Below are 14,367 nucleotides of genomic sequence, written 5' to 3' on the forward strand. Positions count from 1 at the left end.
GGTTTAAATGTCCGTTCGTGATCGTGAGCATCCTGCTTACAGCCCCCTGTATCTTTCTCCTATTTTCTTTCAAATAAATCAGCCATTAACTGAGCTGGAATGCAATTTGGTGTGACAATCACAGAGAAAAAAAGATAAATATTCAAAGAGATCTGACTCATAATTGAGCCGAAGGGTGAACCTGCCGTCACGCCAGCATGCGAACTACACATAATGCGACTGTAGCGGGCGTGACGAAGATGCTAAGTGCCCTTAAGCGCGCCTCTCACACTTTAATTGATACGTTTGCCGATCTATACCTGGAGAGTAAGCAAAATGGATTTTCCATCACATTCTAGCAAGCTGGCTACCCGTCATGCAAATTAGCGGCACGCTCCTCTCTGCACCGAGCCTCGACAATGAGTCGCGCGTCATCACGTGGCGATGCTGAATAATATTCAGCTTAAAAAAAGAACCGAGGATGCGACAAAGTTTACTGGAGCAACGCTTCGGCAGGAGTGGGAACATCCGACGTCGCGGTCACGGCATCCACAGCAGCCAGTGTGATAATGAATGCATGCATCATCTGCAGGGGCTTTTCAAATGAGTCAACATTACATTTCACATAATGAGGTTGGTTCTGTAGGAAGATTCACAAAAGGAACAAAAAAAAATAAACCTGAACATTTTCTTCACTGCCACGCATTAATCAAACAATATGCATTGTGTTGCGGATGAGTGTGTGATTTTTAAATTAGCGATAATCCAAGGGGAGCAATTATCACATCTGTATTATCTTATTCGTTGCTGAAGCAACCTTGATAAATTATTTTCTGCTGCATAATAGAAAAAAATAAATAAATACAACGCTGTACTTTAACCTGATTGGATGACCCGCGCGCAGCAGAGGAAAAAAAAAAACAGTTTAGGGAGTAAAAGCTTTTAAAAGTGACGACACAAACATAACAAATGAGCGAGCGCACACCTCAAGTGAGCCCTCGGCGGCGTCGCTTTAGATTAATGGCGTCGACGAACGCTTCTCATTTAATTTAACATATCACGTCACTCCCACTCCACGGTGTGGCCGAGTGGAAAAGCAAAGAAATGAGGGTGACCCTAAGTGTGAAATTAGCAACAAGACGTCTCCCGTTTTGGCTCACATGAGAACCGACGGTGTCAGTGATGGATGATGGGATGTACATTATTCTGATGATCCGGCGTGAGTGTGATGAGATTGATACGGTAATTTGTGGAAGGAATGAGCTCAGATTTTTCTTCCCCTTCGATACCCGGAGCGTTCGCAGAGTTTACATTCAAACGCCTGCTCAAGGTTGCAAGCCCCCCTGCCCCCTCCGCTCACTGCATTGGTCATGTTTCTTGAATTATGAAGAAACAACTCGCCGTCTCTTGCATAAGCTGACATTTCGCAGCTCGGGAAAAAAAAAAAAAAAAAAAAACATGCTCCGCAGCGTTTTCTTGCGATAATCAGTATTTCAGTCTTTGGAAAAAGTGCGTCGAGCAGAATGATCGATGGGCTGAAAAACTCCGGAGGTGTTCACCGGAATGCTGATCCTGGAGGTATTTTATTTTGAGAGCTTCAACACTGTATTCTCCGTGCATTCCTCCCCCTGAAGTCGGCGACCTCCATAACTCATCGTGGAGACTATCTCGATTCAAAAGGACTGCGACTCTTCAAGCGTGTCTTTTTTTACCGCAAGCGCCGTCATTTCCCATGAAATTAGCAGGTTTCCAGAATGCCCGCCGTGACTTGGGACCTTCCTGTTCCACTGAAAGAAGATCAGCTTGTATCTCGTCTGTCATGCAAAGGTGTTATTCAAAGATATTGCTATTTATTTACAGTGCGCGCTGAAGCACAAGCTGAGAACTGCTTGTCCCTTTGGTTTTTCACCGGGCTCTTATCACATCCTTTGGAATCATTTTGCTTTTTTTGTACCCATTCAGATGATGTGCAGCTGCGACTGTGGGATTAGAAACCGCTGCACACATCAGCTATGTTTGGCCCCTTGGGTTCGAGGGAGTTCGGTTGAATTTCAATGACAATCCAGTCGAGCTGAACAAAAACGTGCTTCCATTTAAAGTTTGTTTCCTTATGTTATATACTGTATCTTTTATGGCTTTAAATGTTCATGGTGGACACATCTGCAGCGAAGAGTTCCCACCCAGTGACCCAGCTGACTTTCAGGAGTCATGTCCCGGTAAAGTCCAGTCATAAACTCTGTCACTTTAATGAACGAGCTACATTTATTAACGTATTATTGTTTAGCCGCCTAGCTTAAACCTCACCTACGCCGTCCCGTGGCTGTCATTTGAGGTTATTGGAGACATAAATAGTAATAACACAAAATAAAAAAGTCCGATGAATGTTTTAGTACACATTCACTTTTTGATGTGTTCCAGTTAACTAAAAAATAAAAGACTGACTCTAAAAGCCGGATGCTGCTCTCGAGGCACGATCAATTTGAGTATAAAACGGCGCGAAAGCATGTGCTCCGTATTTTATTAAAAGTGAGATTAAACTGGAAGTTATGTGGAGCATTTGTGTGCGAGGTCGATCAATCTTCTGGTGGAATTCTCCTGGTTTACTGTAGCTTGGTTTCATTCCCTCTGGATTTAAAAAGTACCACTTAAAATGAATTTGACTTCAATGGCGGATCCTCAGCCCGGTCCACAAAATATGTGCGTGTGCTGTATCCTCCATGCTTTGTTTTACTGATAATGACATTGAAGCGGCACCATATGGGCCGACAGTGGCGGGAGAAGTTTGGGAACAATGGTGTTTTCTACAGAGCGATCCGAGAGATGAATCGATACAGGAGAACACAATTTAAACATTTCAGTTCAATCCAAAATGGTTAGTTTCATAGTTTTGTGTACTTTTGTGGTTCTCCCAGCTACTTTTCTCCCCCGTATTTTATTTTCCCCTTCCTGTTGTGTTTCTTACTCAGAGGGTTTTTTCTTCTCCCCGCCGGAACGACAGAGCAGCACATTACCAAACACAGATTGCATTGATTGCCGGGACTAATTGAAAGGAAAGCATCCCCGGTGCCGAGTGCATCTGCTTGCCGGTGCAGAAATGGGCATCTGTGCCCTCGCTCACCTCATCAGGCAAAGGAGCCAAGAAAGCTCTCTGCCGTCGACCACTTAACTCGGCGCTCAATCACACTTTGGGAAGACTCCTTTCTGTTGAGGCGACGGAGCAGGCAGACGATGTCGACGGGAAGAAAGAGAAGAAGAAAAAAAAATATCACCCGCCCGCCGTCACCCGTTTCGACGCAAGAGACCACGGGGGAAATCATCCACGGAGACGGATGGAAATCCGGCGGAGCAATTGATGCACTGCTCCGTTTGTCTGGGACAAGATCTGAGGGACTACGAAACACTTGTCGAGGAGGAAGCGGGAGGAAATGGAGGCCTTCGCCGTCGCTTGCCTCCACCACTTTGCACAATTACTCAGTGTGCTGAGTTTCCGCGGCGCTGGCACTGATTGAGGAGCAGTATTTAGCATATTGGGCATTTTTGCAGACATCCGTTACACGAGCCACTCGATCTCCAGGCAAAGGCGCGTTAGATTTCACATCGAGGTCGGAAACTGTTTCAAATCACAAACAAAAACCCAAAGTGCCATTTGCTGAATCTATAACACTCGGTGTGGAAGTAGAAGTCCACGCGGGCCTCTTTTTGGTCCGATTGAGCAATTTTCCACGACGCTGGAGAATCCTCCATTTCTAATGAGGTTAAGGATTTGCTCCCTTTCCCTTATTCTCCACCAGGCACAGCTGGAGAATGTTTTAAGAGCCAGTGATCAGATTTGGCTTGACGTGTTTGGAGTCAGCCACAGTTTAAAGACTTCCTCAGCCTGACGAGGGCATTATCTTTTGGCTGTACTGTTACTACTCAGCCACTTCATAAGCCACTGCAGGGATCCATATGGCTTTATTTTCATGCCTCACACCATCTTAAAAAGGGTACAATTGGGCGTGGGATTTACACTGCGCAGTGTCATGATTTTGTTCATACTTGAGATAAACGCGTTGCCGCTTCAAGACGTCCTGCTTCAGCGTAACTGCTGCTGAGGACAGTCGTGCGCTGCGGCTCACGGCCCTCATTTGCATACAAATCCCATAAAATGCAAAACAGCTGAATGAATGAATTACAGGCATTCAAACGTACATTACTGGGGAATTTGACAGTATCCAAACTGATGCCCCGGGTTGATTAGTCATATCTGTCTTTTTTTTTTATAGCTTCCGACAGATGATTTCTTTGTTGAGGTGCAAAGTGTTTCAGAAAGGTGGGGACTTAAAGCTCACTTGGACACGGTGGGCAACACAATCAAGCCACAATCCGCAAAATGTCACCGCAAGAAATGAAAATAATTTATCAAGCCTGCCGCCAGTCACAGGAGAAGGGACAGAAAGCGTCTGTGGATGCTGAGGACGGTTGTTTAGACGGTCTGTACTGACAACGCTGTGCCAGAAGATGATGGGAGGGAAGTTGAATCAATACTTTTGGAGAAGCCCCTTGAATCAATCTGTATCTTCACTCATTTTAAGATGTACCGTACAATTATAGATACAATAGATAACATGTACTACTTCTTATATGTCTTTAGCTGCTCACGAAACATCATATTTTAATCATGTACCTCAATTGATCAAACAATAAAACATGATTTGTGTTAGAACCCCATCTTCAAAAGGAATAACTGAGTCACACTATATGCTGTTTGACTGTTAACGATCCGGGCGGAAATGAATAATGCAAATAACAGTGAGAAAATCTATATTGGAAGCTGCATGAATAATAGCAGATGAATGTTAAAAATGTAGTTGGAATAAAAATGCAAGGATGTCCAGATAAAAAACTAAAACATATATGGATGCTGTTGGTATCCGGTCTAACCGGCCATTTAAGTGTAAGCGCCACTGTGAGTTTGACGAAAACTGAGTATTGACCTTAACTGACCATTTGCACCTTTGTGGGTGTCGCAGCAAAAGAACAGTGCACAGCAGCAAGTTGTGGGCGGCTCAGCAAGATTTAATGACACCAGGGGAAAGGTGACAATTGGTGCGAAGGTGTCTCCGGCTCGGACAGCAATGGAGCCCTTGAGACAGCCGAGATGAGTCAATCCTTCATTTCTACAGCCAGGAGAAAGGAGAGGATAATTGCTCTGTTCTCATGGCTGCTTCAAATTGCTTTGAGAGATCGAGGACAGTCATAAAGCCAGGAGTAACTAACCACCTTGGCTCTGTCAAAAGCCTGGAGTCAGGCTCCGAACATGTTTTTTTTTGTTTTTTTAACTGAACCTTTATGTGCAGTATATATTGTCTGCTAACTGAGGGAAGGTGTTTTGTTTTTCCATTTCTAACTCATTGTACAGTTGAAGGTTATTTTTAGAAGTCTTTCCTGGCAAACGCATGCTAAGTGCTTAACAATGGATCACTTCACAGCTCACATTTGCAACAACAATGTTTTTTAATAATCACGTGGCGGTTCTCTCTGCCTTCAGTAAAAACGTGCTTTTTGCCAAAAGTTGAGGCTTGTTTATTCACTTCGAAAAACAGCTGCCTCGCGTGATCGAATGCACCTGTAATCTCACACGGTTATGGTTTGGGGGAGTGGAGGAGTCGCAATGCAGGACATAAAGCCACACAGAGGAAAAAAACGAAAAGCTACAAAATACTAAATTTAAAGTCACCCTGGAAAAAAAACAAACACACAATATGTACTGCAGTGCACCAGCTGTGCAGGTCGAAACAGATTTCGCTCAATCTGTGAATGTGACGAAACAAGGAAACAACAATATAATGTCATCTGCGTATCATAATGAAGAAGAATATGCGGTCACATCTGCCTGCAGTATGCTGAACGGCCGGGCGAAAACAAGCAGATATTGTGAGCGGATGCATACATTATCGGTTTGAATGGATATGCACACACACGCGCACACACACACACACACAAACAATGCTTCCGATCCTTCAGCTGCTGCCATATCGCAGAGCTAGGCTAGTAGTTGCTCGGTGTGATGTCTGCGGCTGGTTTAGTGGACAGAAGAAGAGCACACATGCTCAGCAAAATAGAAGAAGGTCAAAATAAGAGGAGGGGGGGGGGTCTCACTAGTACATTTGCCTGAGCACCATGCTTTTTGAATACAATACACAAAGAATAGCTAATCAGAGAGCGTGAGGGTGGTGGTTTACTGGATGACGTAAAGAAGGGGGGTGCCACAAGTAAACTGAAATGAGAATCAGAGATACACCTCAACTCCTCTCTCTAAGACTTTGACAGTTTACGTGCGGCTACAATACGAAACATTTAATCTTCATGCCAAAGTCAATGTGTAATTGCTACTTTGTTGCTCAAAACTTTTGCAAAACATGATATTTAATGCATTTTTGCTGTGAAATCAGTCAGACTTGGACGCAGCAACAGCATCGGTTATACCAGAACTGGAGAGAATGTCTTCAGCGAATGGCTTCCCGCCATGTGGAAAAGAAATGCGCTTGCTCTTCTCCCGTCATATGGATCGCTGATCTGATTGGTTAAAGTTAGCTGGTTACAGACGCCGATGGACAGATGGTTCAACCAATCACCTGCCAAGAAGTTTTTGAAAGTGCCTGCCCTTCTCCAAACTGTTTCTGATGACTGCTTCTCAGACGGCTCCGTGTGAGAAACCATCTGTCGTGTCAGGTCAACATGCACGGTAAATACTGCAGCCGTACTCACGACTGCGTGTTAATCCACGGTTAAAAATAGTCCCAAGAAGATGCACAATTTCCTCCTGTGTGAGGAGCAACGGTTAATAACTACAGTTCACAGCTGTTTAAGGAAACACACGGTCATCGTACACGACCGTGTGTGTATACAGCTGTGTTGTAAATATTCTAGTAACCAAAGTGCAAAACTTTTTCTGCAAACTAACGCTCTCATCCATCAATAATGAATTCCATCCAGAAAATGAAGCCCACTAGATTCCTCCGATGGTTATCGTGTGTGTTCTTACAGACGGCTTTTTAAGCTCCGGGTTGAGAAGACAAACCCACATCTTCATGTGAAATTTATTCCGATGACTGGGGCATTTCACTCGCTGCACACTGCAAAATGAATTCTCCTTGTTGTTGTTATTGTTGCGGCACGCTTCACAGTCACGCTTCCAGTAAAGTAATCGCCATCTTAAAGATCTAGGCTTCCAAAAATACATTTCTTTTTTTTCCGTTTATTTGTCCTTTTCTACTTAGCAAGTTCATAAAGTCACATGCGGATGTGTCGCGCAGCTTTTATGAACGCTGGCATCCAGATGAGTGCCTCCGAGACTCCGCTTGGGTAGCTGCACGCAAACAAACACACTTTTAATGTGAAACAGACACACACAAATGGCCACAAATAATCAATGGAGCGCACACAATTTTTAACAGACACACACTTTGTGTCTTGTTGGATGTGGCACAGAGCCCTTAGCGAGCGACAGCAGTAAGTGATGGATGCTGCGATGTTGACAGGAGGAGTAATTATGCTTTGTACCATGGTTCCCGGTATGGGGGCCACCCATCACTCTCCATTACGCCCCTGTGTTGTGGCAGCCTTCCACTTTGTTTAGCAAATGAAATGCTTTTCCACCTGAGTGCTCCGGAGGAATGAGGAGAGGCGTGGTGGGGGTGCATGTCACGGGAAATGAGGGAACGGGGGGCGAGACAAACACCCCCGCTATATTTTGGTTCTGGCCTGCGTGTGCCTGCGGAGGAAATTTAAGGACACACACGTGTGGCCAAACAAATAAGCCTTACATTGTGTTTTTGGAAGGACGATATAATATATAACAAATGGATCTGCTTCTGATTTCGGATGGATCTGGTAAGAGCGACGGAGCAATCCTTTTAAACCCGTCTTTGATTGTCTCTGGCCGTGATTTTGAGTCTCTTTCATCTCGCTTTCCTTTTATTTTTTTATATACACAGGTTGCTTTTATTGCAAAAACATCAAACAAGGAAAAAAAAGAGGAAAGATGTTATGAAACAATGGCATTGCTGCAATTGATGCAACACATTATTACTGAGTGAAAAAGTCTGCCTCCACCCCCCCAACCCCCTTCTCTTTTCCATGGAGAATGGCGATGGTTCTGTTTTCTTTCAATTTCTGTCACACTGCAAACGAAGAGGCAGCAATTATTGACATTGCCTCCGGAATTAACTACAAACGGAGGAAAAGAGAAACTATTTAGCTCTGGGACACAGCCAGTGGAAGGATATTCTGGCTTCTTGAAGAATTTGTTATGAATATCCGTGGAGAAGTTTGCAGTTTACCTCATCCGGCTTGGTCGGCTTAATAAGATTCCCACCACCTGGACCCTGAAGGTATTATGAGCAATGATTGGCAGCAGTCATTATTGATATCAATCATCATTTGCCTCAGCACATTAGAACCATGTGTATAATCAAGCCTACGGCCAAGGTCAAAATTATGAAATCATTACGATCTTTTCCATCTAAATGACAAGACTAATCACTGCGCTCCGCAACTATTGCGCCGCGCGCGACCTTATTGGAGTGCTGGTGCACTTGTGTGTGTGTGTGTGGGCACGCACATGAGCAAAGTTCCACTTGTACAATGATTAATCCTTGCTGTTGGGGGTTAATAAGAGTAATTTGGCCGTGCGTGATAGCTCCAACTTCCCCCAGTTTAATGGCGCTATGATTTTATTAGGCAGCTTGTTTCTCTAAAGCTTGTTAGGGGATGAAGGAGCTGTGTAGGTCGAAGAGAGAACACACAAGACCGCGTTGCTATATTTAGCCGGAGGAGTCTTATTTATTCATTCCGTCCCTGTCATTGAGAAAGAAAAAGTTTGTGATATTCTTGATGCAAATAGCCTCATTTCCTCCCTGTGTGCTCCACTAACCGACTAAATCCACACGGCGCAGGGAAACCTCAAGACCTAGTTAGAGTAGGTGAACGCCGGGATAAATCTCAATACGAGCGGTTCCATTAAGTCCTTTTTCGACAGGCTGAGCATAATATTATTTAGAAGCGTGGCTGCGAGATGATAGCGGGAGAAAGGGGAAAAAAGCACAAGGGCGTCCAAATATAGAAAGCGACTGATATGTGCTCCAACTTAATAGGGTTTCCTCTTCGGAAGAGGGAAGGAGAAGAATCGAGATTGGTTCCTGACTCGTATCAGAGTTTCAGACTCGTAGCAGATGCTTCTCCGATCCATTAACTGTTACATGCGCTCCAACTATGAAATGCAGTGGTCATCGTAGCACTACATTTTATTCAAACTATACGCTGGGGCCCAAATGTCATTGGACCCCATGTATGAGTTATGTCAGGGAGACTTGGGAGGGATTTGGGAGAGCTTACCGAATCTCGTGAGACATTTGGAAGGTATTACAGCTTCTAAACTCTGCTGTCAAGATGTTTTATTAAAAGGAAATGGTAAGTACGTTAGATTTTAGAAAGAAAAAAACATCTGATGATGAGTAAAACCTACAATACATGTGTTTGTTTGAGCCATCTCGAGGCAGGGCAGTATCTGTTATCATTATTTGGGGCAGCCTGGTTCACTATGGAAATGAGCCCATTAACTTTTAGTGGGTTCATTTGGTGGCTCACTTCAATTTTATGCAGAAAACCTTGTTCGAGTTCATGCTATTTACGGTATTTTATTATTTATTTTGGTTCTCTTACTTCAAGAGAAAAAGTGGAAAGCATTTTCACAAATACCAAACCAGTCCCTGAAATATTCTTGTTCGAGCTCTTCCATCACTTTGTGTCGTGCGATGAATAATGAATATAATCCAAAGGCTTTCACATCCAACAAGCACAAGATGCAATTACATTGGCCTGGACATGACTGTCAGTGGTTGTTATCCTTGATGATTGGTAATTTTGGGAAACCTTCTCTTATTGAAGCATTGAGTGCTCCTTAATTCACACAGTAGTTACAGGCAGTGTTACCTTCACCCAGCTTCAGAGTATTTTATACTCATGGTTATGTCTTTTTTTCTCACTTCTCAATGCAAAAAAGGGAGCATATTAAACAGCCGGGGCTCAACGTGGCAGTTTAATCAGGCAGATAAAAAGGCAACCACAGCCTCTTAGCTGGTACCAACTAAGAGGTTCTCCATTTCTGCCAACGGCTCAGCGAGGAAAGACGAGACGTATGAGTCACACGACGCAAGCATCAGGTGAGGCGTTGGAGTGAGTCTGGACTCTCCCAAACAGCGGACAGGTCAGCGGTAACAGTACAAGGGTGTGTTTAAAGAAAACATCCCGCGAAAACATCCCCCCTCACCTCCCCCCAGCTCGGGTAAGCTCTGCTGAACTGTTTGCTGTCCATCCCGTTGATGGGTTGCTCTTCATGTCCACACCATCGAGTCACTGACGGGTCAAACCACCAGATAAACACCTTACGCACACATCCCCTTATGGATGTCTCCTTCCTCATGCCGGGTGAAACGCCAACAGTCGGTGCCGGGTGAGCAGCATGTCGACATGTTGGACAGTTCAAGAAGAACCAACCAAACAAACAAACAAACAGTAAAACCTCCCCTCGTTTCCACAGCTCTGGTTGTGTTCTCCAGGCTACTCTGTGTGTGTGTGTGTGAGTGAGTGAATGTCTACCTGTCAGACGCCCGTGTAAGGGAATTGTGACACCTGGGATTTCAATGCGTGTCCTGTCGAAATCCGCCTAGCCGTTGGCATTTTAACAGGCCTGTACGTTAGGTAGTAAAAGAGAGAGAGAGACAGAGAGAGAGAGAGAGAGAGAGAGAGAGAGAGAGAGAGAGAGAGAGAGAGAAAAATACATTTAATGGTATTGCAACACCAGTAAAACAAACAAAAGCTTATAAACCTGTCAGAGTTGGCAATGTGTGGTGAGCTTGTTCCTCAGAGTCCGTCTGATACAGTCATAATGAAACGTCTATGAACAACATATTGCATATATAGTATTATATAGTATATATAGTATTATAGTATTTCATGCTTCATCATCGTAGTAATTATGATGGAGGTTCAGTAGGCAAGATGCTGCTAATACTACAACATAACAATGCAGTTATCCCATAATGTTGACACGGGGCCCTTCTTTGGCAGCGCATATTTTTTTTAGAAATGATCATTATTTTTGTGCCAACCAGAAACAAATAAACAAAACAAACGAGGACATAATTGATGGCTCACGCGGCAAATAAGCGAGATTGTAAACAACACAGACGATAAATGTCTTTCTCCACCAAGGCCGGATGCAAATGGGAAAAAAAATAAAGGTACATTACTATCACGCGTAAAAGCTGTTAAAGGATACAACAAAAGTTTACCACGACATCTTCACTACCAGCTAATAGTCAGCTAATAGAGAGTTAGCGGGGTAAAAACAAGCAACACATCACCGTTTATTTCATGCAGTGCATTGTGGAACAACTTGAGTGTATTAATATATTATTTCGAGCAGGAGTGCAGTTGTTTTTCAGTGTTCTTTATGTTGTTGCTTGTCCTGCGTGACTCCACCAGTTGCAATAACATGCAGTTAGAAACCCGGTATGGTCTGCTAATTACTTAAGTTACATAAGTTAAAATGTCTAAAATGTCTGATGTTGCTCGAGCCGGAAAGAAAGCAGCATCTCTTTCAGGTTGACCCACTAAAAAGTCGAACTCAACCAATCAGATAATTTATGCCCCCACAGGGGTTCAGGCATTTGTCTAGCTGAACTTCGTTTGGCATATTTTGGATCTATAGCTACTTAAAAGGCCAGAGTATGAATTAAGATGCGCTTTAAACTAGAGTTAGAATGGTCAAAAAAACTAAGCTCAAAGCAATTTCTTTGCTGGGACTGGGTGCTTTTTAAGCTGATTTTGAAAAGCTGGACCTCTCGCGGCCTGCTTGGCCATTCATTACACATGTCTCAACTGCCGAGCCAAGTCTTTTTGATATGGGGTGGTGGGCAGAGCACCTGCTTCAAGTCCAGGCAGGCAGCGCGGCCTCGCTTCACGCCCGGGTCGCTGATTATGCAGGCATGCTGTGGCTTGTGTCTGATAGCTTTAGCCTACATTCGAGCCTTCGCACCGCTGTTTGAACACCCGGATGCAGACAGACAGACAGACAGACAGACAGACAGACAGACAGACAGACAGACAGACAGACAGACAGACAGACAGACAGCTCTCGGGATCGGTTCCGTGCACTCAAAGGATTTGCCTCAATTCCCCCTCAACGCACCGCGGCGGATGTAATGTGTGTGTGTGTGTGTGTGTGCATACACGTGCAGAGACAATCCCCTCTCGGCTCCGGCTGGCTCGGCTCTCTGATAACGCTGGAGACAGACCAAGGGCACCTCTCCCTCACTGTTCTCATCGGGCGGGTATGTTAAGTCCACAGAAGCAAAAGGCCCCCCCGCCACCCCAAAAAAAATATCCCACTGTGTAGGAAGTGTTATCATAGAAATATGCGCTCCAAAGCATTTGCCCCGTGCCCCTGAAAAAGGCCCGAAGTGGGAGCTGAGAGCGTCTCCTGGTCCCTCAGGGGCATCTTTTGAAGTGAAATCCATTTTAAATTGATGCAGGTCACAGCTCCAACGAGCGGCTGCAGATCACTGCATCAACGTTCGCCTTTAACTACAGTTCGAAGCGCCTACAGTTGCCGTGTACCATTGTAAAAATATTCAATCCCCCTAATTACGGTTTAGCGACTTTTTACCGAGCCAAAGCAATTGTATTGTACTTAATAAGCAGTTAAATGAGAGCTGAGGACTGGATCTGGTTACACAAATGATGTGTTGTTATGTAAAAACAAATCAATCCAGAGAGAGGAAAAAAGAAAAAAACACATGCTATGGATTAATCAACCCGTTCATGAACCATGATATCAATGAAAATGACCAGTTAAAATCCACTGCCTGCAGTTATCCTACATAATCCATGTGTAACAGCTAACATGCAATTTAATTTCCTCATAATCAATGGGACTGATTATCGTGGGAGTCTCAAGTCCACGGACAGACTCTCACTCACACACACACACACACACACACACACACACTATTGACTGAAAGTGATGCCCATAGGCTGAATAAAATTGAGTGCAGATGCTTACAATTCATAACATGTCAGATCAGCTCCCTTGGCCTGACAGTCAGAGCATGATATCAATAACATACGCGGATGGCCAGGTCAGGTCCACACACACACACACACACACACACATGCAGCGATTTCATGTCCGGGGGGGAGGGACTGATTTGTGTATAAAACACAACAGATGCAGGAAGAGAAACAGACAGTAAATGAACGTGAAAGGTAATGCGTCTCAAAGATTGAAGCTACTCTACTCTATGTGCATCGTGTGGGCATCCTGTTTTCAATGCTTGGTCCGTCTTGTGGCTTTTGGGCATGACGGCACTGCCCCGAGTGAGTGGCACCAGAGGAGCGACTGCATGTCACCGGTCCTTTCCCGCCCTCTTTTAAAGTTTTTAATGGCGGTTGTGTATATTCCTTACAGTAGGCCGCGGTCAGTGCGCTGACAGTTTTGGAAATAAGACTCGTCATCAAAACTACAAAGCCATCCTCTTTAATGTGTTCCTGCACTTTCTCAATGTGTGCTACTTTCCCTTGTTCCAGCTGGAGTTGAAAAGCACATGGATGCTGCCTTTTCCAGCTCCCGCTTTTGTTGAGAAGTCCCCCTCCGGCTATCGGTCAGATGACTGGTATTAACTCGACCTTGTGGTACGCAGCCTCAGATGTAGTGCAGGGACTGATGGGGGGCTGCCAACTTCTCCTTATTGATCTCATTCATTTACTTTTATAGTCTTTGCTAAATTAATGGGATTCATTTATCGAGGTCACGTGTAGCCCATGCAGAAAGGCCTCGTCCTCACCAGAAATACACATTACTAGAAATGATATAGTCTGCAATAAATACGCCTTGGAGGGATTCACGTATATGAAGTGCACATTGATTGTTTGGGCTTTGCATCTCGTACAGCGAACAAGAGTAGAGCTACACATAGTACATCTTCAAAGTAGCTTCCTTTGACTCGGCTCTGCTCAACCATCTGTTCCCCGAAGTTAAGTTCATAACAACCAGCGCTCACGGGATCAAACACTCTCTCCCCATTTTGATCTCCAATTTCGGGAAATCAATTTTGATGATATACTTTTTATTTTGTAAGGCCATCTGCCACACTAGAGCCCATGTCAGCATTTATTTACCATCACTGCGGGATCAGAGAATTGGCTTTTTCTTCTTCTTCTTTTTCTTCCGCAGAATGCACTTTCTCCTTCACACAGGGGGCGAGGTGAGGCTCAGCTCTGATCCTCCTGATTCACAAGGTAATGAGGTCTATGTTTCACTGTGATGTCAGTCAGCGGGCGGTC

This window comes from Clinocottus analis, unplaced genomic scaffold, assembly GCF_023055335.1.
Source record: "Clinocottus analis isolate CAN_PGR_092001 unplaced genomic scaffold, fCliAna1.0.p SCAF_24, whole genome shotgun sequence".
NCBI lineage: Eukaryota > Metazoa > Chordata > Actinopteri > Perciformes > Cottidae > Clinocottus > Clinocottus analis.